General features: G+C 48.8%; 2 non-coding genes and 11 pseudogenes across 2 annotated transcripts; all 13 read right to left on the bottom strand.

Annotated features, from left to right (window-relative positions):
* Positions 1 to 809: 809 nt before the first annotated feature.
* On the bottom strand, positions 810 to 918 carry LOC141269428 (5S ribosomal RNA; annotated as a pseudogene).
* Positions 919 to 1,854: 936 nt separating this feature from the next.
* On the bottom strand, positions 1,855 to 1,974 carry LOC141267347 (5S ribosomal RNA; annotated as a pseudogene).
* A 606-nt stretch (positions 1,975 to 2,580) lies between these two features.
* On the bottom strand, positions 2,581 to 2,699 carry LOC141266760 (5S ribosomal RNA). The gene has a single exon (XR_012320786.1). It is a non-coding gene; the product is annotated as a 5S ribosomal RNA (ribosomal RNA).
* A 2,541-nt stretch (positions 2,700 to 5,240) lies between these two features.
* On the bottom strand, positions 5,241 to 5,360 carry LOC141269560 (5S ribosomal RNA; annotated as a pseudogene).
* A 606-nt stretch (positions 5,361 to 5,966) lies between these two features.
* LOC141268793 (5S ribosomal RNA) lies at positions 5,967 to 6,075 on the bottom strand (annotated as a pseudogene).
* Positions 6,076 to 7,009: 934 nt separating this feature from the next.
* LOC141268279 (5S ribosomal RNA) lies at positions 7,010 to 7,129 on the bottom strand (annotated as a pseudogene).
* A 621-nt stretch (positions 7,130 to 7,750) lies between these two features.
* LOC141268055 (5S ribosomal RNA) lies at positions 7,751 to 7,869 on the bottom strand (annotated as a pseudogene).
* Positions 7,870 to 13,473: 5,604 nt separating this feature from the next.
* Positions 13,474 to 13,593, bottom strand: LOC141269052 (5S ribosomal RNA; annotated as a pseudogene).
* A 5,607-nt stretch (positions 13,594 to 19,200) lies between these two features.
* Positions 19,201 to 19,309, bottom strand: LOC141268840 (5S ribosomal RNA; annotated as a pseudogene).
* Positions 19,310 to 20,253: 944 nt separating this feature from the next.
* Positions 20,254 to 20,373, bottom strand: LOC141269613 (5S ribosomal RNA; annotated as a pseudogene).
* A 621-nt stretch (positions 20,374 to 20,994) lies between these two features.
* LOC141269040 (5S ribosomal RNA) lies at positions 20,995 to 21,113 on the bottom strand (annotated as a pseudogene).
* A 932-nt stretch (positions 21,114 to 22,045) lies between these two features.
* On the bottom strand, positions 22,046 to 22,165 carry LOC141267555 (5S ribosomal RNA; annotated as a pseudogene).
* Positions 22,166 to 22,785: 620 nt separating this feature from the next.
* LOC141266490 (5S ribosomal RNA) lies at positions 22,786 to 22,904 on the bottom strand. The gene has a single exon (XR_012320527.1). It is a non-coding gene; the product is annotated as a 5S ribosomal RNA (ribosomal RNA).
* Between the last annotated feature and the right edge of the window lie 489 nt (positions 22,905 to 23,393).

The raw sequence follows: 23,393 nt of genomic DNA, 5'->3' as shown, positions 1-23,393 counted from the left end.
ACATAAAAATGTTCTATCATATGGAGAACTTGATTGATAATGAATTATTATCTCTTTTTGTTTATTATTCCAAACATAATTTATTTTAATATTTTGATAATAATTAGATGGATATTACTGATTGCTATGGTACGCTGTGATATTATCAGATGAGATCGGGCGTATCCAAGGTGGTATGGCCAGTAGACGCTGCTCGATCCATCGCCCGGCCAGCCTTTCTCAGGATCGCTTGGTGGCGAGCAATCTGGCCGTGATGGGGCGGGCTCCGAAGGGTCCATGCAAAGGCTGTGCCGTCCCTACAGGTGTGGTTTGTTTAGCAGTGATTCACCCGCCGCATCAGGTGTCTTCAAAAATGTCTCGGCGCAGGGTTTCCTGCAGGCTAAACCCTTCATCGCGGTAATGTGACAGAAAGAGCAAGCTGGACCCGTAACTTGGGAGCGGAGCGAGACGTCCAGGGGTGAATGAAGGAAGAGGGTGAGATGGTTGCCAGTGACTTTGAGCTGCTCTTCAGGGGGGAGGGTCGTGTTGACTGCAAAGGTCTTCTGCTTGGGGTTACCGGTGGTTGCCTCCAGCCACGCGGGAGACGCTGGTCCTGGTGAAAAGGAGCCTAGTATTAAAAGTAAAGAAGCAACAATGCTGGAGGCCCACGGTGATCAGAAGGATGCTGGTATTTTGCAGAGATGAAATAGCGCAAGAGAGAAAGCAAATGAAAAAAAGAAAAGAGAATGAATGTGTGCACTTGTGAAAGGGAATGGAAAAAAGGCATAGAAAAGAGTGCCCCCTGCTGGTGGAGGGAAAGAAAAAGCAAAAGCCTACAGCACCTGGTATTCCCAGGCGGTCTCCCATCCAAGTACTAACCAGACCCGACACTGCTTAGCTTCTGAGATCAGATGTGTTCAGGATGGTGTAGCCGTAGGCAGACACAAGCCTCTCTCTTGCTGCTTTTCTACTTTGAAGTCTGGCTGCCGGCTGCCGGCTGCCCTTTCCAGTGCTCAGCAAGACCAGGTCCTTTTGTGCTTTCCCTACTCTTCAATTTTTTTGCTGGCTTCCTTAAAAGGTCTTGTAGACACAACGCCCCACTCAGAGCCGCTGAGCTCACTGATCGGCTGCAGCGCTGTCGACGGAACGTCGGCTTCACGGCCAATGCCACAGGCCGGGAGCAGAGGCGAGACTCACCGGTAGACCCGGGTAGGGTGAGTAGAGCGCGGTTAGTTGCTTTCTAATAGCCTGCAGCCGGGGATTAACTTTTAATGAAAGGGAACAATCCCTTTGACTGTCTGCAGCGCGCCACACCTAGGAAGCGCACTCTCACACACAAGCCAGCATGCACACGTGCTCGCACGTGACAATACCCCCTATCTGCCTCTACAACCTCTCTGTCACCATGCGTCAGACTCTCCTGCCTGTTTTATGATTTCAGGGCCCTAGCAGGAATCACCCCCACCCACCCCAATTCCTTTCGCACCTTCCTTGCACTGAGGTTAGCTCTTTGTCAGCCGTCTTGGTTACACAAGCTTCTTTGCAGAGAAACATGTTACTTCTACTGGCCCTCGCTAGGCGTCCGGCATCCAAAAACTTCCCTGGGCACCTGCTGAAAGCCTGGCCCCTTCACGGCCCCGGGTGCTTTTAACGCCATCATTTCCACACGGCGAGCTGCGGAGTCAATAAGCACTCCTAGCCGTGGCAAGGAGCTCGGTGTCAGACCTGCGTGAAGGCGGCGGGGTAGCGTACTTAGCTGCCAACTGGCTCAGAGGCCTTGGGGCTTCCATCATCTAAGTTACTTAAGGTCAGTGTGCGGCAAGGCGCCGTTCCATGCTATCCGAGCTGGGCAGTAGGGCAAAACGTCATCAAAATGGTCTACAGCACCCGGTGTTCCCAGGAGGTCTCCCATTCAAGTACTGTACGAGCCCAGCCCTGCTTTGCTTCCGAGATCAGACGAGATCGGGCGTATCCAAGGTGGTATGGCCAGTAGACGCTGCTCGATCCATCGCCCGGCCAGCCTTTCTCAGGATCGCTTGATGGCAAGCAATCTGGCGGTGACGGGGCGGGCTCCAAAGGGACCATGCAAAGGCTGTGCCGTCCCTACAGGTGTGGTTTGTTTAGCAGTGATTCACCCGCCGCATCAGGTGTCTTCAAAAATGGCTCGGCGCAGGGTCTCCTGCAGGCTAAACCCTTCATCGCGGTAATGTGACAGAAAGAGCAAGCTGGACCCGTAACTTGGGGGCGGAGCGAGACGTCCAGGGGTGAATGAAGGAAGAGGGTGAGATGGTTGCCAGTGACTTTGAGCTGCTCTTCAGGGGGGAGGGTCGTGTTGCCTGCAAAGGTCTTCTGCTTGGGGTTACCGGTGGTTGCCTCCAGCCACGCGGGAGACGCTGGTCCTAGTTTTTAAAGTAAAGAAGCAACAATGCTGGAGGCCCACGGTGATCAGAAGGATGCTGGTATTTTGCAGAGATGAAATAGCGCAAGAGAGAAACCAAATGAAAAAAAGAAAAAAGAATGAATGTGTGCACTTGTGAAAGGGAATGGAAAAAAGGCACAGAAGAGAGTGCCCCCTGCTGGTGGAAGGAAAGAAAAGTCAAAAGCCTACAGCACCTGGTATTCCTAGGCAGTCTCCCATCCAAGTACTAACCAGGCCCAACCCTGCTTAGCTTCTGAGATCAGACAAGATCAGGCATGTTCAGGGTGGTGTGGCCATAGGCAGAGACAAGCCTCTCACTTGCTGCTTTTCTACTTTGACGTCTGGCTGCCGGCTGCCCTTTCCAGTGCTCAGCAAGACCAGGTCCTTTTGTGTTTTTTCCTTCTCTTCAATTTTTTTGCTGGCTTCCTTAAAAGGTCTTGTAGACACAACGCCCCACTCAGAGCCGCTGAGCTCACTGATCGGCTGCAGCGATGTCGACGGAACGTCAGCTTCACGGCCAATGCCACAGGCCGGGAGCAGAGGTGAGACTCACCGGTAGACCCGGGTGGGGTGAGTAGAGCGCGGTTAGTTGCTTTCTAATAGCCTGCAGCCGGGGATTAACTTTTAATGAAAGGGAACAATCCCTTTGACTGTCTGCAGAGCGCCACATCTAGGAAGCGCACTCTCACATACAAGCCAGCATGCACACGTGCTCGCTCGTGACAACACCCCCTATCTGCCTCTACAACCTCTCCGTCACCATGCGTCAGACTCTCCTGCCTGTTTTATGATTTCAGGGCCCTAGCAGGAATCACCCCCCCTCTCCCCAATTACTTCCGCACCTTCCTTGCACTCAAGCACTCTTTATGGACAGGGACTGTCCCACTTGACTGGCGCCAAGCAAATGTGGTACCAATATTCAAAAAGGGGTCTAAAAGTGACCCTGGGAACTATAGACCAGTCAGCTTAATGTCTGTTGTGGGTAAATTGTTTGCAGGATTTCTTAGAGATGCTATTGTAGAATATCTTAATGATAATAACTGTCTAACTCCATATCAACATGGACTCATGAGGGATCGCTCCTGCCAAACAATCCTGATGGCCTTCTACGAGGAGGTGAGCTTACAGCTGGACCGGGGAGAGTCAGTGGATGTTGTATACCTTGACTTCTCCAAAGCGTTTGATACCGTGCCACACAAAAGGTTGGTATATAAAATGAGAATGCTTGGTCTGCGGGATAATGTGTGCATGTGGGTAAATAGCTGGCTGAGTGATAGAAAGCAGAGGGTGGTTATCAATGGTGTAAGCTCAGGGTGTGTCAGGGTTACTAGCGGGGTGCCTCAAGGGTCTGTCTTGGGCCCTATATTATTTAATATATTTATTAATGATCTAGTGGAAGGGTTGCATAGTAAAATAGCAATATTTGCAGATGATACTAAACTTTGTAAAGTAGTTAATACAGATGAGGATAGGGCACAGCTACAGGAGGATTTAGATAAATTGGGGAGTTGGGCCAAAAAATGGCAAATGGGGTTCAATGCCGATAAATGTAAGGTCATGCACATGGGAAAGAAAAACAGCAGTCACCCATACATATTAAATGGGAAACCGTTGGGGAAATCTGACATGGAGAAGGACCTGGGCGTCTTGGTTAATAGCAAATTAAATTGGAGTGCCCAGTGTCAGGCAGCAGCTGCGAAGGCAAATAGAGTCATGGCATGCATCAGAAGAGGAATAGGGGCATATGATGAGAACATTGTTCTTCCTCTGTATAAAGCGCTGGTAAGGCCGCACTTAGAATATTGTGCACAGTTCTGGGCTCCGGTGCTCAGGAAATACATATTGGAGCTAGAGAGGGTACAAAGGAGGGCGACTAAGGTAATAAAGGGAATGGAGGGACTAGAATACCCAGAGAGGTTGTCAAAATTAGGCCTATTTACATTGGAAAAGAGAAGGCTTAGGGGAGACCTCATAAACATGTATAAATACATCAGGGGGCAGTACAGAGATCTCTCCCATGACCTGTTTATACCAAGGAAGGTGACAAAGACGAGGGGGCACACTATGCGCCTGGAGGAATGGAGGTTCCTGCACCAGCATAGAAGGGGATTCTTTACGGTCAGAGCCGTGAGACTCTGGAACTCTCTGGGAGAGGAAGTGGTGATGTCCAACTCACTTAATGAGTTCAAGAGAGGCCTGGACGCCTTTCTTGAGAACAATAAAAGTACATCTTATGCTTAGTGATAGTTAATTAATCCAGGGATTTAATCTGACTGCCAGATTGGAGTCGGGAAGTGAATTTTGACTCAATGATGTAAATTGGCCTATACCGCATGGGTTTTTTTTGCCTTCCCCTGGATCAACGCTGCGGAATACCTGCAGTGCACAAGAAATAGGCTGAACTCGATGGACGCTTGTCTTTTTTCGGCCTTATAAACTATGTCTATGTAATATATGCACTGAGGTTAGCTCTTTGTCAGCCGTCTGGCTTGGTTACACAAGCTTCTTTGCAGAGAAACATGTTACTTCTGCTGGCCCTCGCTAGGCGGCCAGGATCCAAAACCATCCCTGGGCACCTGCTGAAAGCCTGGCCCCTTCACGGCCCCGGGTGCTTTTAACGCCATCATTTCCACACGGCGAGCTGCGGCGTCAATAAGCACTCCTAGCCGTGGCAAGGAGCTCGGTGTCAGGCCTGTGTGAAGGCGGCGGGGTAGCGTACTTAGCTGCCAACTGGCTCAGAGGCCTTGGGGCTTCCATCATCTAAGTTACTTAAGGTCAGTGTCCGGCAAGGCGCCGTTCCATGCTAGCCGAGCTGGGCAGTAGGGCAAAACGTCATCAAAATGGTCTACAGCAGCCGGTGTTCCCAGGAGGTCTCCCATCCAAGTACTGTCTGAGCCCAGCCCTGCTTTGCTTCCGAGATCAGACGAGTTCAGGCATATCCAAGGTGGTATGGCCAGTAGACACTGCTCGACCCATCGCCCGGCCAGCCTTTCTCAGGATCGCTTGGTGGCGAGCAATCTGGCCGTGACGGGGCGGGCTCCGAAGGGTCCATGCAAAGGCTGTGCCGTCCCTACCGGTGTGATTTGTTTAGCAGTGATTCACCCGCCGCATCAGGTGTCTTCAAAAACGGCTCGGCGCAGGGTCTCCTGCAGGCTAAACCCTTCATCACGGTAATGTGACAGAAAGAGCAAGCTGGACCCGTACCTTGGGGGCGGAGCGAGACGTCCAGGGGTGAATGAAGGAAGAGGGTGAGATGGTTGCCAGTGACTTTGAGCTGCTCTTCAGGGGGGAGGGTCGTGTTGCTTGCAAAGGTCTTCTGCTTGGGGTTACCGGTGGTTGCCTCCAGCCACGTGGGAGACGCTGGTCCTAGTATTAAAATTAAAGAAGCAACAATGCTGGAGGCCCATGGTGATCAGAAGGATGCTGGTATTTTGCAGAGATGAAATAGCGCAAGAGAGAAAGCAAATGAAAAAAAGAAAAGAGAATGAATGTGTGCACTTGTGAAAGGGAATGGAAAAAAGGCATAGAAGAGAGTGCCCCCTGCTGGTGGAAAGAAGGAAAAAGCAAAAGCCTACAGCACCTGGTATTCCCAGGCGGTCTCCTATCCAAGTACTAACCAGGCCCGACCCTGCTTAGCTTCCGAGATCAGGCGTGTTCAGGATGGTGTGGCCGTAGACAGAGACAAGCCTCTCACTTGCTGCTTTTCTACTTTGACGTCTGGCTGCCGGCTGCCCTTTCCAGTGCTCAGCAAGACCAGGTCCTTTTGTGCTTTCCCTTCTCTTCAATTTTTTTGCTGGCTTCCTTAAAAGGTCTTGTAGACAGAAGGCCCCACTCAGAGCCGCTGAGCTCACTGATCGGCTGCAGCGCTGTCGACGGAACGTCGGCTTCACGGCCAATGCCACAGGCCGGGAGCAGAGGCGAGACTCACCGGTAGACCCGGGTATGGTGAGTAGAGCGCGGTTAGTTGCTTTCTAATAGGCTGCAGCCGGGGATTAACTTTTAATGAAAGGGAACAATCCCTTTGACTGTCTGCAGCACGCCACACCTAGGAAGCGCACTCTCACACACAAGCCAGCATGCACACGTGCTCGCACGTGACAACACCCCCTATCTGCCCCTACAACCTCTCCGTCACCATGCGTCAGACTCTCCTGCCTGTTTTATGATTTCAGGGCCCTAGCAGGAATCACTCCCCCACCTCACCAATTCCTTCCTTGCCTTCCTTGCACTGAGGTTACCTCTTTGTCAGCCGTCTGGCTTGGTTACACAAGCTTCTTTGCAGAGAAACATGTAGCTTCTGCTGGCCCTCGCTAGGCGGCCGTCATCTAAAACCTTACCTGGGCACCTGCTGAAAGCCTTGCCCCTTCACGGCCCCAGGTGATTTTAATGCCATCATTTCCACACGGTGAGCTGTGGAGTCAATAAGCACTCCTAGCCGTGGCAAGGAGCTCGGTGTCAGGCCTGCGTGAAGGCGGCGGGGTAGCGTACTTAGCTGCCAACTGGCTCAGAGGCTTTGGGGATTCCGTCATCTAAGTTACTTAAGGTCGGTGTCCGGCAAGGCGCCGTTCCATGCTAGCCGAGCTGGGCAGTAGGGCAAAACGTCATCAAAATGGTCTACAGCACCCGGTGTTCCCAGGAGGTATCACATCCAAGTACTGTCCGAGCCCAGCCCTGCTTTGCTTCCGAGATCAGACGAGATCAGGCGCATCCAAGGTGGTATGGCCAGTAGACTTTGCTTGATCCATCGCCCGGCCAGCCTTTCTCAGGATCGCTTGATGGCGAGCAATCTGGCCGTGACGGGGCGGGCTCCGAAGGGTCCATGCTAAGGCTGTTCCGTCCCTACAGGTGTGGTTTGTTTAGCAGTGATTCACCCGCCGCATCAGGTGTCTTCAAAAATGTCTCGGCGCAGGGTCTCCTGCAGGCTAAACCCTTCATCTCGGTAATGTGACAGAAAGAGCAAGCTGGACCCGTAACTTGGGGGCAGAGCGAGACGTCCAGGGGTGAATGAAGGAAGAGGGTGAGGTGGTTGCCAGTGACTTTGAGCTGCTCTTCAAGGGGGAGGGTCCTGTTGCCTGTAAAGGTCTTCTGCTTGGGGTTACCGGTGGTTGCCTCCAGCCACGCGGGAGACGCTGGTCCTGGTGAAAAGGAGCCTAGTATTAAAAGTAAAGAAGCAACAATGCTGGATGCCCACGGTGATCAGAAGGATGCTGGTATTTTGCAGAGATGAAATAGCGCAAGAGAGAAAGCAAATGAAAAAAAGAAAAGAGAATGAATGTGTGCACTTGTTGAAGGGAATGGAAAAAAGGCATAGAAGAGAGTGCCCCCTGCTGGTGGAAGGAAGGAAAAAGCAAAAGCCTATAGCACCTGGTATTTCCAGGCAGTCTCGCATCCAAGTACTAACCAGGCCCAACCCTGCTTAACTTCTGAGATCAGACAAGATCGGGTGTGTTCAGGGTGGTGTGGCTGTAGGCAGAGACAAGTCTCTCACTTGCTGCTTTTCTACTTTGACGTCTGGCTGCCGGCTGCCCTTTCCAGTGCTCAGCAAGACCAGGTCCTTTTCATAGAATCATAGGATGGTAGAGTTGGAAGGGACCTCCTGGGTCATCTGGTCCAACCCCCTGCTCAAAGCAGGATTCACTAGATCATCTCAGACAGATGTCTGTCCAGCCTCTGTTTGAAGACGTCCATTGAAGGGGAACTCACCACCTCTCGTGGCAGCCTGTTCCACTCATTAATCACCCTAACTGTCAAAAAGTTTTTTCTAATATCTAATCTGTGTCTCCTCCCATTTAGTTTCATCCCATTGCTTCTAGTCTTTCCTTGTGCAAATGAGAATAAAGATGATCCTTCTACAATGTGACAGCCCTTGACATATTTGTAGACAGCTATTAAGTCTCCTCTCAGTCTTCTTTTTTGCAAGCTAAACATTCCCAAATCCTGCAACCGTTCCTCATAGGACATGGTTTGCAGACCAGTCACCATTCTGGTCGCTCTTCTCTGAACTTGCTCCAGTTTGTCTATGTCTTTTTTAAAATGTGGTGCCCAAAACTGTACACAGTATTCCAGATGAGGTCTGACCAAAGAGGAGTAAAGACCGATAATGACTTCACGTGATCTAGACTGTATGCTTCTGTTAATACATCCCAGAATTGTATTTGCCTTTTTTGCTGCTGCATCACACTGTTGACTCATGTTCAGTCTATGATCTATTAGTATACCTAAGTTTTTTTCACATGTACTGTTGCTTAGCTCTATTCCTCCCATTCTGTATATGCTTTTTTCATTTTTATTGCCCAGATGTAGTACTTTGCATTTTTCCCTGTTAAAAACCATTCTGTTGGTTGCTGCCCACTGCTCCAGTTTATTTAGGTCTTTTTGAATCCTCTCTCTCTCTTCTCTAGTATTAGCTATCCCTCCTAGCTTTGTGTCATCAGCAAATTTAATCAGTTTACCCTCAATTCCTTCATCTAAATCATTGATAAAGATGTTGAACAATACAGGTCCCAGGACGGAGCCCTGTGGTACCCCACTTGCGACATTCATCCAGCTGGATGTGAAGCCATTTACAACCACCCTTTGAGTCCGATCACTAAGCCAGTTATGAATCCACCTAACAGTTGCCTGGTCCATTGCATACTTGGTCATTTTTTCAATAAGGATGGTGTGAGATACTTTGTCAAATGCTTTGCTGAAGTCAAGATATACTATATCTACAGCATTTCCCTGATCCACCCAGTCAGTGATTCTGTCATAGAAGGAAATTAAGTTAGTCTGACATGACTTGTTAGTTACAAACCCATGCTGACTCTGGTTAATCACTTCATTCTTATCCATGTACTTACATACATGTTGTTTAATAATTTGTTCAAAGATCTTTCCTGGTATAGAAGTCAGACTCACCGGCCTATAGTTCCCTGTGTCCACCTTCTTCCCCTTTTTGAAGATAGGAACAACATTTGCTCTTCTCCAGTCTTCTGGGACTTCTCCTGTTCTCCAAGAATTTTCAAAGATTATGGAGAGTGGTTCTAAAATTTCTTCTACGATCTCCTTCAGTACCCTTGGGTGTAATTCATCTGGACCTGGAGACTTGAACTCATTTATGTTAGCTAAATATTCCCTCACAATCTTTCTGTTTACAGATAACTTGGATTCCTCTATTCCTTTAAAAGGACAGTGAAGATCAGTTGATGTTACATTTTCTTTCTGAGAGAAAACAGATGCAAAATAGGAATTAAAAAGTTCGGCCTTCTCAACATCCTCTCTTACCATTTCTCCATTTTCATCCTGTAAAAATCCTATAGCATCTTTGACTTTTCTTTTACTTTTGACATACCCCCAAAATCCATTTTTATTGCTTTTGACATCTCTTGCAAGCCTTAATTCATTGTCAGCTTTAGCTAACCTGATACGTGCCCTGCAGGATCTGCAGACTGCATTATAATCTTCTTTAGATATGCATCCCTCTTTCCATTTAATAAACATTTCTTTCTTTCTTTTTAGCATGTGTTTAAGTTCTGTGTTCATCCATCCTGGTTTCCTTAAATGCTTCCCATTCTTCCTACTTTTTGGGATTGTTAACGATTGTGCTTTGAGAATCTCATTTTTAAAAATTTCCCATCCTTCCTGGACATTTTTGTCCTTAAGGACATCCAGCCATTGGATCCCTCCTATTCTCTTTCTGAGTCTCTTAAAATCTGCCTTTCTAAAATCTAACCTTGAAGTTTGAGTCTTCACATGTCTTCCTACTCTAGTTATCCAAAATTCTATAATAGCATGATCGCTGCCTCCTAGCGTCCCAGCCACCTTTACCTCCTCAACCATTTCCTCCCTGTTTATAAGGATTAGACCCAAAGTAGCAGATCCCCTTGTTTTCTCCCCTACCTTTTGGAAGATAAAGTAGTCAGCAAGAGAGGATAAGAATTTGCTTGACCTGATAGTTTTACTTGATAGAGATTCCCAACAAATGTCTGGATAGTTGAAATCTCCCATGACCACTACGTCATATTTTTGGAGAACTTGGTCATTTGATACATAAAGAGTTCATCCATATCTTCAGCTTGCCCAGGTGGCCTGTAGTAAATGCCTACAATGGTGTCCTTTCCGTTGTTCTCTCCTTGTATTCTTACCCAAACAGTTTCCACAGAACTCCCATTCTCTGAAGCTTCAATCTCTGTGCAGATATACACTTTTCTAACATACAATGCAACACCTCCTCCTCGTTTATCAAGTCTGTTTCTTGCAAATAAGTTGTATCCTTTTAGCCTTTTATTCCAATCATGTGTATCGTCCCACCAAGTTTCAGTGATTCCAATGACATCATATTCCTTTTCCTGCATTAGTAGTTCCAATTCTCCTTGTTTGTTGCCCATGCTTTGTGCATTTGTATAAAAACATTTTAGTTTGTGATTGGTTTCTCTTCCTCCCATATTTTTATTATTTAAATTGTTTTGTCTTTGTTCTTCCTTTCCACTTCCAGTAGCAGAGATCTCAATAGTATTTGTCAGCTATATGGCTTTTTCTGGCCTTTTGCTTCCCTTCCCACATTGTTCTAGTTTAAAGCTCTTCTGATGAGTGTAGCAAGGCGACTTCCAAATACATGTTTTCCAGTCTTCGTAAGGTGCACCCCATCTCTAGCAAGTAGTCCATCGTATAGGTAATTCATTCCGTGATCCAGAAATCCAAATCCTTGTTGACGGCACCATCGACGTAGCCAGTTGTTCACCTGTAGAATCTTATTCCACCTCATTGTTCCATGGCCATCCACTGGGAGGATGGATGAGAAGACCACCTGCGCTCCCAATTCTTTCACTTTCTTGCCTAAGTCTTCAAAGTCACTGCAGATGGTTTCCAGGTCCTTTCTTGCGGTGTCATTTGTCCCCACATGTATTAGCAGGAATGGGTAGTGATCTGTAGGTCTGAAGAGTCTTGATATCCTGTCAGACACATCTTTAATTTTTGCTCCTGGAAGACAGCACATTTCCCTTGAGGTTATGTCTGGTCTGCAGATAGCGGCCTCTGTTCCTCTTAACAGGGAATCCCCCATGACCACCACTCTCCGTTTTTTCTTCACAACATTCTTCTTTCTCCATCCAGGAGGATTCTGAGGGCTTACAAGGTTATTCATTGCTGGCAAAGTCTTATTTTGCTGTATTTCTTCATGGTTCTCCTGCGTGAGAGCCTGGTACTGGTTCCTGAGCAGTATGGGTGCTGACTGCCTCTCGATCCTCCTGCTTCTGTGGGTCACATGCTTCCATTCCTCTGTTTCGTCAGGTGCAGTTCGAATTTCTTCTCTTTCTGAATCATGAAGAGATAATTCTGCTCTGTCTAAGAACTCTTCACCTTCCTTAATGATTTTCAAGGTAGTTAACCTCTCTTCTAGATTTCGCAACTTTTCCTCCAACAGGGACACAAGCTTGCATTTCTGGCATGTGAAGTTTGGCTTTTCCACTGGCAAGTCTGTGAACCTGTAGCAGGATATGCAGCTCACCAAATGGCTCCTGGACTCTTCCATGTTCTTATTGTTAATGTTCTGAAAACAGTGAAAAAAGCTTAAAAAAAAAGCTTCAAAATGCGCGCGCCAGTAGGCGCGCGGTTTACCGATGTCCTCTTTTCAGCTCCAACAGCCAAAATCCAGTGTTCTTTGAGCTCGCGGAGACTCTTCACTTACCCCAAAATGCAGTGGGAATATGCAAATTATCTCCTCAGGACTCCTCCCCTGGTTTACCGATGTCCTCTTTTCAGCTCCAACAGCCAAAATCCAGTGTTCTTTGAGCTCGCGGAGACTCTTCACTTACCCCAAAATGCAGTGGGAATATGCAAATTATCTCCTCAGGACTCCTCCCCTGGTATACCGATGTCCTCTTTTCAGCTCCAACAGCCAAAATCCAGTGTTCTTTGAGCTCGCGGAGACTCTTCACTTACCCCAAAATGCAGTGGGAATATGCAAATTATCTCCTCAGGACTCCTCCCCTGGTTTACCGATGTCCTCTTTTCAGCTCCAACAGCCAAAATCCAGTGTTCTTTGAGCTCGCGGAGACTCTTCACTTACCCCAAAATGCAGTGGGAATATGCAAATTATCTCCTCAGGACTCCTCCCCTGGTTTACCGATGACCTCTTTTCAGCTCCAACAGCCAAAATCCAGTGTTCTTTGAGCTCGCGGAGACTCTTCACTTACCCAAAAATGCAGTGGGAATATGCAAATTATCTCCTCAGGACTCCTCCCCTGGTTTTGTGCTTTCCCTTCTCTTCAATTTTTTTGCTGGCTTCCTTAAAAGGTCTTGTAGACAGAACGCCCCACTCAGAGCCACTGAGCTCACTGATCGGCTGCAGCGCTGTCGACGGAACGTCAGCTTCACGGCCAATACCACAGGCCGGGAGCAGAGGCGAGACTCACCGGTAGACCCGGGTAGGGTGAGCAGAGCGCGGTTAGTTGCTTTCTAATAGCCTGCAGCCGGGGATTAACTTTTAATGAAAGGGAACAATCCCTTTGACTGTCTGCAGCGCGCCACACCTAGGAAGCGCACTCTCACACACAAGCCAGCATGCACACGTGCTCACACGTGACAACACCCCCTATCTGCCCCTACAACCTCTCCGTCACCATGCGTCAGACTCTTCTGCCTGTTTTATGATTTCAGGGCCCTAGCAGGAATCACCCCCCCCTCCCCAATTCCTTCCTTGCCTTCCTTGCACTGAGGTTAGCTCTTTGTCAGCCGTCTGGCGTGGTTACACAAGCTTCTTTGCAGAGAAACATGTTACTTCTGCTGGCCCTCGCTAGGCGGTTGGCATCCAAAACCTTCCCTGGGCACCTGCTGAAAGCCTGGCCCCTTCACGGCCCCGGGTGCTTTTAACGCCATCATTTCCACACGGCGAGCTGCGGAGTCAATAAGCACTCCTAGCCGTGACAAGGAGCTCGGTGTCAGGCCTGCGTGAAGGCGGCGGGGTAGCGTACTTAGCTGCCAACTGGCTCAGAGTCCTTGGGGCTTCCATCATCTAAGTTACTTAAGGTCGGTGTCCGGCAAGGCGCCGTTCCATGCTAGCCGAGCTGGGCAGTAGGGCAAAATGTCATCAAAATGGTCTACAGCACCCGGTGTTCCCAGGAGGTCTCCCATCCAAGTACTGTCCGAGCCCAGCCCTGCTTTGTTTTCGAGATCAGACGATATCGGGCGTATCCAAGGTGGTATGGCCAGTAGACTCTGCTTGATCCATCGCCCGGCCAGCCTTTCTCAGGATCGCTTTGTTATGATCTGCTACAGAGAGTATGGAAAGAAAGGATATCTATCCCTACAATAGAACTAAACTAGATCCCTACGATGTAACGGGGAACCTGATCCTGCGATCAGACCCGCTTAAGTCCTCGGCTAGTCTGAACGCAGACCTATAGATGTGAGGTAGGGATCCCTACAAGATCTAGGGACTGGGAAAAGTTGGACACCTCCTAGCAGAAATAGTAGCAGTCAAAGACAAACACACAACAAAAAGGCATAGGGGTCAGAAGACCTAGCAAAACTAAAAGAGAACGGCAACAGAGCAACAAGCTAGCTCAACAGTAGTAAATACAAATGAAGTCCAGCAAAGCCAGGAGGGCGGAGCCGGATTAAATAGGCAAAATGGTCATGTGACCAGCAAACTAAAAAAAACCTAACAGGAGAGTTGTAACAGTACCCCCTCTTCTAAGAGGATCCTCCGGATCCCCTAGGCCCAGGCTTACCAGGAAACCACCTGTGAAACGCTCGGACAAGTCTGGGGGCAGAAACATAATCCGCTCTCACCCATGAGTTATCCTCAGGTCCGAAACCCTTCCAAGCGACGAGATACTGCAAACTCCCTCTATACCGTCTAGAATTTAGGATGCGGGAAATTTCATATTCCCCGTCCTCCACCACCGGAGGAACAGTGGCATAGGCGTCACCATCCGACAAATCAGCTTTTTTCAACAGAGAAACATGAAACACCGGATTAATCCTCCAGGACGTAGGAACCTCCAGCCTAACAGCAGATTGGTTAACTTTCTGAAGTACCTTAAAGGGCCCTACGAACTTGGGACCCAATTTTTTAGAAGGAATCCTCAATCGCAGATTCTTAGAGGACAACCAAACCATGTCACCAACCGCAAACAAAACCTCTTGCCGTTTCCTATCAAAGTACCTCTTAGATTTTTTGTTAGCCTCCTGAAGATTACCACGCACATCCGTCCAAACTCTCTCCAAATCACCGGAAAAACTCTCCTCCTCAGGTACAGCCGAAACCAATTTGGAAAATGACCCAAAAGACGGATGTCTCCCAGAACAACAAAAAAAAGTCGAACACCCAGCAGAAGAGGATGTATGGTTGTTAAGAGCAAATTCAGCAAGTGGCAGAAACTCAGACCACCCCTCTTGATTGTCTGCCACAAAACAACGCAAGAACTGCTCAACATCCTGGTTCTTCCTTTCTGTCTGGCCATTAGACTCAGGATGATATCCGGATGAAAACGACAAATGAACTCCCAACCTGTCACAAAAGGCACGCCAAAAACGAGCCACGAACTGAGGTCCCCTATCAGAAATAATGTCAGTAGGAACACCATGTAGTCTGACAATCTCCTTGACAAAGGCCTTAGCGAGTGTCTTAGCGCAAGGCAGTTTGATGAAGGGAACCAAGTGACACATCTTGCTAAAACGGTCCACGACCACCCAGATGACCGTGAAACCTTCAGAGGGAGGAAGGTCAGTAATAAAGTCCATAGCCAGATGTGTCCAAGGTGCACTAGGAACCTCCAGAGGGCAAAGCAACCCCGCAGCAGGAGCATGCGAAGACTTGGATCTTGCACACACAGTACATTGGCGCCCCCACTTAATGACTTCCTTCTGCCATCCAGGCCACCAAAAACTGCGACCCACAAGTCTCTTGGTCTCAGAAATTCCTGGATGACCTGCCAACCGAGACTCATGACACTCAACAAACAAATCTCTCCTAAAGGTCCTAGGCACAAACAACCTCCCATGGGGAGTGTTAGATGGGGCATTCTCCTGTGCTTTAAGAATCTCATCCTCCAAAATGGAGTCCAAAGCAGCAATCACAACACCTTCTTGTAAAATGGTCTCCTCTTCCTCCTCAACACCGACCATGGGAGAAAAGCTGCGAGACAAAGCATCCGCTTTAACATTCTTGGTACCCAGGATGTAAGTAACGGAAAAATTAAACCGCGAGAAAAAAAGTGCCCACCTAGCCTGACGGGCATTCAAGCGCTTGGCAGCATCAAGATAGATCAGATTTTTATGATCAGTGAAAACCTGAATGGGAAATTCAGCACCTTCCAAGAGATGACGCCAGTGTTCAAATGCGAGTTTAATCGCCAGCAATTCCCGATTACCAATATCGTAATTAAGTTCAGTCTCGGAAAATTTTTTTGAAAAAAAGGCACAGGGATGTACTCCATCCTTGTTTTCCTGAGACAACACCGCACCAACCCCCACCGAAGAAGCATCAACCTCAACCAAAAACGGCTTAGTCACATCAGGCTGCATAAGGATGGGAGCAGAGGTGAACCTCTCCTTTAGAAACACAAAAGCTTCAATGGCCTCAGAAGTCCACTGAACCGCATTAGCACCTTTCCTGGTGAGATCGGTCAGCGGTTTGACAATAATAGAAATATTTTTTATGAATTTTCTGTAATAATTGGCGAAACCCAAAAACCTCTGTATCGATTTCAAACCAATAGGCCTAGGCCATTCCTGCACAGCTTGAACTTTAACCGGGTCCATCTCAAAACCTTCACTGGAGATAATGTAGCCCAAAAAACTAATTCTCTGTACAGCGAACTCACATTTCTCCAGCTTAGCAAAAAGCGAATTGTCCATTAATAACTGTAATACCTCACGTACGTTCCGCCAATGAGACTCCAGATCCGGCGAATAAATCAAAATGTCATCCAATTACACAACCACATTTTTGCCGATTAAAGGTCTAAGGATATCATTAATAAGATTCTGAAAAAATGCTGGAGCATTGGTGAGACCAAAAGGCATAACCAGATTCTCAAAATGACCCACAGGAGTGTTAAAAGTAGTCTTCCATTCATCACCCTCCTTCATGCGCAACAAATTGTATGCCCCCCGGAGATCAATTTTAGAGAACCACTTGGCCCCCACTAACTGGTTAAATAAATCAGGAATCAATGGCAGTGGGTAAGAATTGCGTACAGTAATTTTATTAATCTCACGAAAGTCCAGACAAGGACGTAAACCGCCATCTTTTTTTTTTACAAAAAAAAATCCAACAGCCACAGGAGACTTGAAAGGCCTAATGTGACCGGCGGCCAAGTTTGTCTGTATGTATTCTTTCAAAGCCTTTCTTTCAGGAATAGTAAGATTAAATAAACGACTCTTAGGAAGAGTCGCGCCAGGGACAAATTCAATGGTACAATCATAGTCTCTATGGGGAGGCAAAACCTGCGACTCCTCCTCAGAAAAAACTCTCCAAAAATCCTGAAAAGGTACAGGTAATTCCCTCTATCCACAGCAGCAATGTGCCCGTTACAACACTTGTCATAACACTTAGGGCTCCAGGACTTAATTTCATTGGTAGACCAATCCAGTACAGGATTGTGCAATTTTAACCAGGGTAACCCCAATATTACTGGAGAAGGCAAATTATCCAATACCACCAAATCCAAATTCTCTTGATGAATACCATTAATAGTGAAGGGAAATTCACAGACCTTGTGAGTAACACTCTTCAAGGGAGAGGCATTGACAGAAACCACAGCAATAGGGGATGACAAAGTTTTAGGTTCTAATCTAAGTTTTTCCAAGAATCCCCCATCAATCACATTCAGAGTAGATCCACAATCCACAAATACCCAAAATTCAATTAATTCATCCTGAGCAGCAGTAGTGGCAGATAGGAATACTCCCTTAGAATTTAAACAGGCAATACGAGCATGACTGACCATTTTTTTTTCTTTCTTCTTAAGAAGCACACAGCTCTTAATAAAATGACCAGAATTTCCGCAATAGAAACACAAGCCTTCAGAAAGTCGGCGGTCTTTTTCCTGAGAGCGGGGTGCCATCGCCCCAATTTCCATCGGCTCTCCATTGTCAGCACAGAACCTCTCAGGATTCGAAGCTGACATAGCAGAGGATTTGCTCTCATTAACCCTTTCACGCAGTCTCCTGTCCACCCGTATAGCTAATTGCATTGCCTCCTGCAAGTTTCCAGGTGTGGGATAAGCAATCAGTAAATCCTTTACCCTTTCACATAGCCCTGCAAGAAACAAGCTTTTCAAAGCAGAATCGTTCCACCCCACCTGGGCAGACCACCGACGGAAGTGAGAACAATATTTTTCCAGATTACCTGATCCCTGCCTCAAACGTCTTAATTCAGACTCAGCAGATGAGACACGATCAGGATCATCGTACAACAAACCCAAAGCAGAAAAAAAACTATCCACTGATCTAAAGCACGGATCACTAGGTTGGAGAGAGAAGGCCCATCCCTGAGGATCTTTGCACAAAAGTGACATTATGATCCCTATGCGCTGTGAATCATCACCAGAGGATCCGGGTCTCAAACGAAAATATAATAGACAAGCATTTTTAAAAGAAAAAAAATCTTGTTGTTCGCCAAAAAATAGATCAGGCAGACGTACCTTAGGTTCCACAAAATGCGGTCCAGAACAGCTGCTCACGTGTTGTTGGAGCTTGGTCACCTCCAGAGAGAGTCCCTGCAAGCGTTGAGCCAAATCTTGCACCGAGACCATGATGGAAAACTGGAGGTCTTTCCTTAGAGAAATTTTTTTTTTTTTTTTTTTTTTATGGCTGGAATTACTGTTATGATCTGCTACAGAGACTAAGGAAAGAAAGGAGATCTATCCCTACAATAGAACTAAACAAGATCCCTACGATGTAACGGGGAACCTGATCCTGCGATCAGACCCGCTAAAGTCCTCGGCTAGTCTGAACGCAGACCTATAGATGTGAGGTAGGGATCCCTACAAGATCTAGGGACTGGGAAAAGTTGGACACCTCCTAGCAGAAATAGTAGCAGTCAAAGACAAACACACAACAAAAAGGCATAGGGGTCAGAAGACCTAGCAAAACTAACAGAGAACGGCAACAGAGCAACAAGCTAGCTCAACAGTAGTAAATACAAATGAAGTCCAGCAAAGCCAGGAGGGCGGAGCCGGATTAAATAGGCAAAATGGTCATGTGACCAGCAAACTAAAAAAAAACTAACAGGAGAGTTGTAACACGCTTGGTGGCGAGCAATCTGGCCGTGACGGGGCGGGCTCCGAAGGGTCCATGCAAAGGCTCTGCCGTTCCTACAGGTGTGGTTTGTTTAGCAGTGATTCACCCGCCGCATCAGGTGTCTTCAAAAATGTCTCGGCGCAGGGTCTCCTGCAGGCTAAACCCTTCATCGCGGTAATGTGACAGAAAGAGCAAGCTGGACCCGTAACTTTGGGGCGGAGCGAGACGTCCAGGGGTGAATGAAGGAAGAGGGTGAGATGGTTGCCAGTGACTTTGAGCTGCTCTTCAGGGGGGAGGGTCATGTTGCCTGCAAAGGTCTTCTGCTTGGGGTTACTGGTGGTTGCCTCCAGCCACGCGGGAGACGCTGGTCCTAGTATTAAAAGTAAAGAAGCAACAATGCTGGAGGCCCACTGTAATCAGAAGGATGCTGGTATTTTGCAGAGATGAAATAGAGCAAGAGAGAAAGCAAATGAAAAAAAGAAAAGAGAATGAATGTGTGCACTTGTGAAAGGGAATGGAAAAAAGGCATAGAAGAGAGTGCCCCCTGCTGGTGGAAGGAAGGAAAAAGCAAAAGCCTACAGCACCTGGTATTCCCAGGCGGTCTCCTATCCAAGTACTAACCAGGCCCGACCCTGCTTAGCTTCTGAGATCAGGCGTGTTCAGAGTGGTGTGGCCATTGGCAGAGACAAGCCTCTCACTTGCTGCTTTTCTACTTTGACGTCTGGCTGCCGGCTGCCCTTTCCAGTGCTCAGCAAGACCAGGTCCTTTTGTGCTTTCCCTTCTCTTCAATTTTTTTGCTGGCTACCTTAAAAGGTCTTGTAGACACAACGCCCCACTCAGAGCCGCTGAGCTCACTGATCGGCTGCAGTGCTGTCGACGGAACGTCAGCTTCACGGCCAATACCACAGGCCGGGAGCAGAGGCGCCACTCACTGGTAGACCCGGGTAGGGTGAGCAGAGCGCGGTTAGTTGCTTTCTAATAGCCTTCAGCCGGGGATTAAATTTTAATGAAAGGGAACAATCCCTTTGACTGTCTGCAGCGCGCCACACCTAGGAAGCGCACTCTCACACACAAGCCAGCATGCACACGTGCTCGCACGTGACAACACCCCCTATCTGCCCCTACAACCTTTCCGTCACCATGCGTCAGACTCTCCTGTCTGTTTTATGATTTCAGGGCCCTAGCAGGAATCACCCCCCTCCCCTCCCCAATTCCTTCCGCACCTTCCTTGCCTTCCTTGCACTGAGGTTTTCTCTTTGTCAGCCGTCTGGCTTGGTTACACAAGCTTCTTTGCAGAGAAACCTGTTACTTCTGCTGGCCCTCGCTAGGCGGCCGGCATCCAAAACCTTCCCTGGGCACCTGCTGAAAGCCTGGCCCCTTCACGGCCCCGGGTGCTTTTAACGCCATCATTTCCACACGGCGAGCTGCGGAGTCAAAAAGCACTCCTAGCCGTAGCAAGGATCTCGGTGTCAGGCCTGCGTGAAGGCGGCGGGGTAGCGTACTTAGCTGCCAACTGGCTCAGAGGCCTTGGGGCTTCCATCATCTAAGTTACTTAAGGTCGGTGTCCGGCAAGGCGCCGTTCCATGCTAGCCGAGCTGGGCAGTAGGGCAAAACGTCATCAAAATGGTTTACAGCACCTTGTGTTCCCAGGAGGTCTCCCATCCAAGTACTGTCCAAGCCCAGCTCTGCTTTGCTTTCGAGATCAGATGAGAACGGGCGTATCCAAGGTGGTATGGCCAGTAGACGCTGCTCGATCCATCGCCCGGCCAGCCTTTCTCAGGATCGCTTGGTGGCGAGCAATCTGGCCGTGACGGGGCGGGCTCCGAAGGGTCCATGCAAAGGCTGTGCCGTCCCTACAGGTGTGGTTTGTTTAGCAGTGATTCACCCGCCGCATCAGGTGTCTTCAAAAATGGCTCGGCGCAGGGTCTCCTGCAGGCTAAACCCTTCATCGCGGTAATGTGACAGAAAGAGCAAGGTGGACCCGTAACTTGGGGGCGGAGCGAGACGTCCAGGGTTGAATGAAGGAAGAGGCTGAGATGGTTGCCAGTGACTTTGAGCTGCTCTTCAGGGGGGAGGGTCGTGTTGCCTGCAAAGGTCTTCTGCTTGGGGTTACCGGTGGTTGCCTCCAGCCACGCGGGAGATGCTGGTCCTGGTGAAAAGGAGCCTAGTATTTAAAGTAAAGAAGCAACAATGCTGGAGGCCCACGGTGATCAGAAGGATGCTGGTATTTTGCAGAGATGAAATAGCGCAAGAGAGAAAGCAAATGAAAAAAAGAAAAGAGAATTAATGTGTGCACTTGTGAAAGGGAATGGAAAAAAGGCACATAAGAGAGTGCCCCCTGCTGCTGGAAGGAAGGAAAAAGCAAAAGCCTACAGGACCTGGTATTCCAAAGTGGTCTCTCATCCAAGTACTAACCAGGCCCAACCCTGCTTAGCTTCTGAAATCAGACGAGATCAGGTTTGTTCAGGTTGGTGTGGCCGTGGGCAGAGACAAGCCTCTCACTTGCTGCTTTTCTACTTTGACGTCTGGCTGCCGGCTGCCCTTTCCAGTGCTCAGCAAGACCAGGTCCTTTTGTGCTTTCCCTTCTCTTCAATTTTTTTGCTGGCTTCCTTAAAAGGTCTTGTAGACACAACGCCCCACTCAGAGCCGCTGAGCTCACTGATCGGCTGCAGCGCTGTCGACGGAACGTCAGCTTCACGGCCAATACCACAGGCCGGGAGCAGAGGCGAGACTCACCGGTAGACCCGGGTAGGGTGAGCAGAGCACGGTTAGTTGCTTTCTAATAGCCTGCAGCCGGGGATTAACTTTTAATGAAAGGGAACAATCCCTTTGACTGTCTGCAGCGCGCCACATCTAGGAAGCGCACTCTCACACACAAGCCATCATGCACACGTGCTCGCACGTGACAACACCCCCTATCTGCTCCTACAACCTCTCCGTCACCATGCGTCAGACTCTCCTGCCTGTTTTATGATTTCAGGGCCCTAGCAGGAATCACCACCCCCTCCCCAATTCCTTCCGCACCTTCCTTGCACTGAGGTTAGCTCTTTGTCAGCCGTCTGGCTTGGTTACACAAGCTTCTTTGCAGAGAAACATGTTACTTCTTCTGGCCCTCGCTAGGCGGCCGGCATCCAAAACCTTCCCTGGGCACCTGCTGAAAGCCTGGCCCCTTCACGGCCCCAGGTGCTTTTAACGCCATCATTTCCACACGGCGAGCTGCGGAGTCAATAAGCACTCCTAGCCGTGGCAAGGAGCTAGGTGTCAGGCCTGCGTGAAGGCGGCGGGGTAGCGTACTTAGCTGCCAACTGGCTCAGAGGCCTTGGGGCTTCCATCATCTAAGTTACTTAAGGTCTGTGTCCGGCAAGGCGCCGTTCCATGCTAGTCGAGCTGGGCAGTAGGTAAAAACGTCATCAAAATGATCTACAGCACCCGGTGTTCCCAGGAGGTCTCCTATCCAAGTACTGTCCGAGCCCAGCCCTGCTTTGCTTCCGAGATCAGATGAGATCGGGCGTATCCAAGGTGGTATGGCCAGTAGAAGCTGCTCGATCCATCGCCAGGCCACAATTTCTCAGGATCGCTTGGTGGCGAGCAATCTGGCCGTGACGGGGCGGGCTCCGAAGGGTCCATGCAAAGTCTGTGCCGTCCCTACAGGTGTGGTTTGTTTAGCAGTAATTCACCCGCCGCATCAGGTGTCTTCAAAAATGGCTCGGCGCAGGGTCTCCTGCAGGCTAAACCCTTCATCGCGGTAATGTGACAGAAAGAGCAAGCTGGACCCGTAACTTGGGGGCGGAGCGAGACGTCCAGGGGTGAATGAAGGAAGAGGGTGAGATGGTTGCCCGTGACTTTGAGATGCTCTTCAGGGGGCAGGGTCGTGCTGCCTGCAAAGGTCTTCTACTTGGGGTTACCGGTGGTTGCCTCCAGCCACGCGGGAGACGCTGGTCCTGGTGAAAAGGAGCCTAGTATTAAAAGTAAAAAGCGACAATGCTGGAGGTCCACGGTGATCAGAAGGATGCTGGTATTTTGCAGAGATGAAATAGCGCAAGAGAGAAAGCAAATGAAAAAAAGAAAAGAGAATGAATGTGTGCACTTGTGAAAGGGAATGGAAAAAATGCATAGAAGAGAGTGGACCCTGCTGGTGGAAGGAAGGAAAAAGCAAAAGCCTACAGCACCTGGTATTCCCAGGTGGTCTCCCATCCAAGTACTAACCAGGCCCAACCCTGCTTAGCTTTCAAGATCAGATGAGATTGGGCGTGTTCAGGGTGGTGTGTCAGTAGGCAGAGACTAGCCTCTCACTTGCTGCTTTTCTACTTTGACGTTTGGCTGCCGGCTGATCTTTCCAGTGCTCATCAAGACCAGGTCTTTTGTGCTTTCCCTTCTCTTCAATTTTCTTGCTGGCTTCCTTAAAAGGTCTTGAAGACACAACGCCCCACTCAGAGCCGTTGAGCTCACTGATCGGCTGCAGCGCTGTCGTCGAAACGTCAGCTTCACGGCCAATGCCACAGGCCGGGTGCAGACGCGAGACTCACCGGTAGACCCAGGTAGGGTGAGTAGAGCGCGGTTAGTTGCTTTCTAATAGGCTACAGCCGGGGATTAACTTTTAATGAAAGGGAACAATCCCTTTGACTGTCTGCAGCGCGCCACACCTAGGAAGCGCACTCTCACACACAAGCCAGCATGCACACGTGCTCGCACGTGACAACACCCCCTATCTGCCTCTACAACCTCTCCATCACTATGAGTCAGACTCTCCTGCCTGTTTTATGAT

The sequence above is a fragment of the Phyllobates terribilis genome, unplaced genomic scaffold (assembly GCF_046119375.1).
Source record: "Phyllobates terribilis strain yellow unplaced genomic scaffold, ASM4611937v1 Scaffold_4__5_contigs__length_816908805, whole genome shotgun sequence".
Classification (NCBI taxonomy): Eukaryota; Metazoa; Chordata; class Amphibia; order Anura; family Dendrobatidae; genus Phyllobates; species Phyllobates terribilis.
The sequence above is the reverse complement of the archived record's forward strand: the minus strand, read 5'-3'. Positions and strand labels throughout refer to the sequence as shown.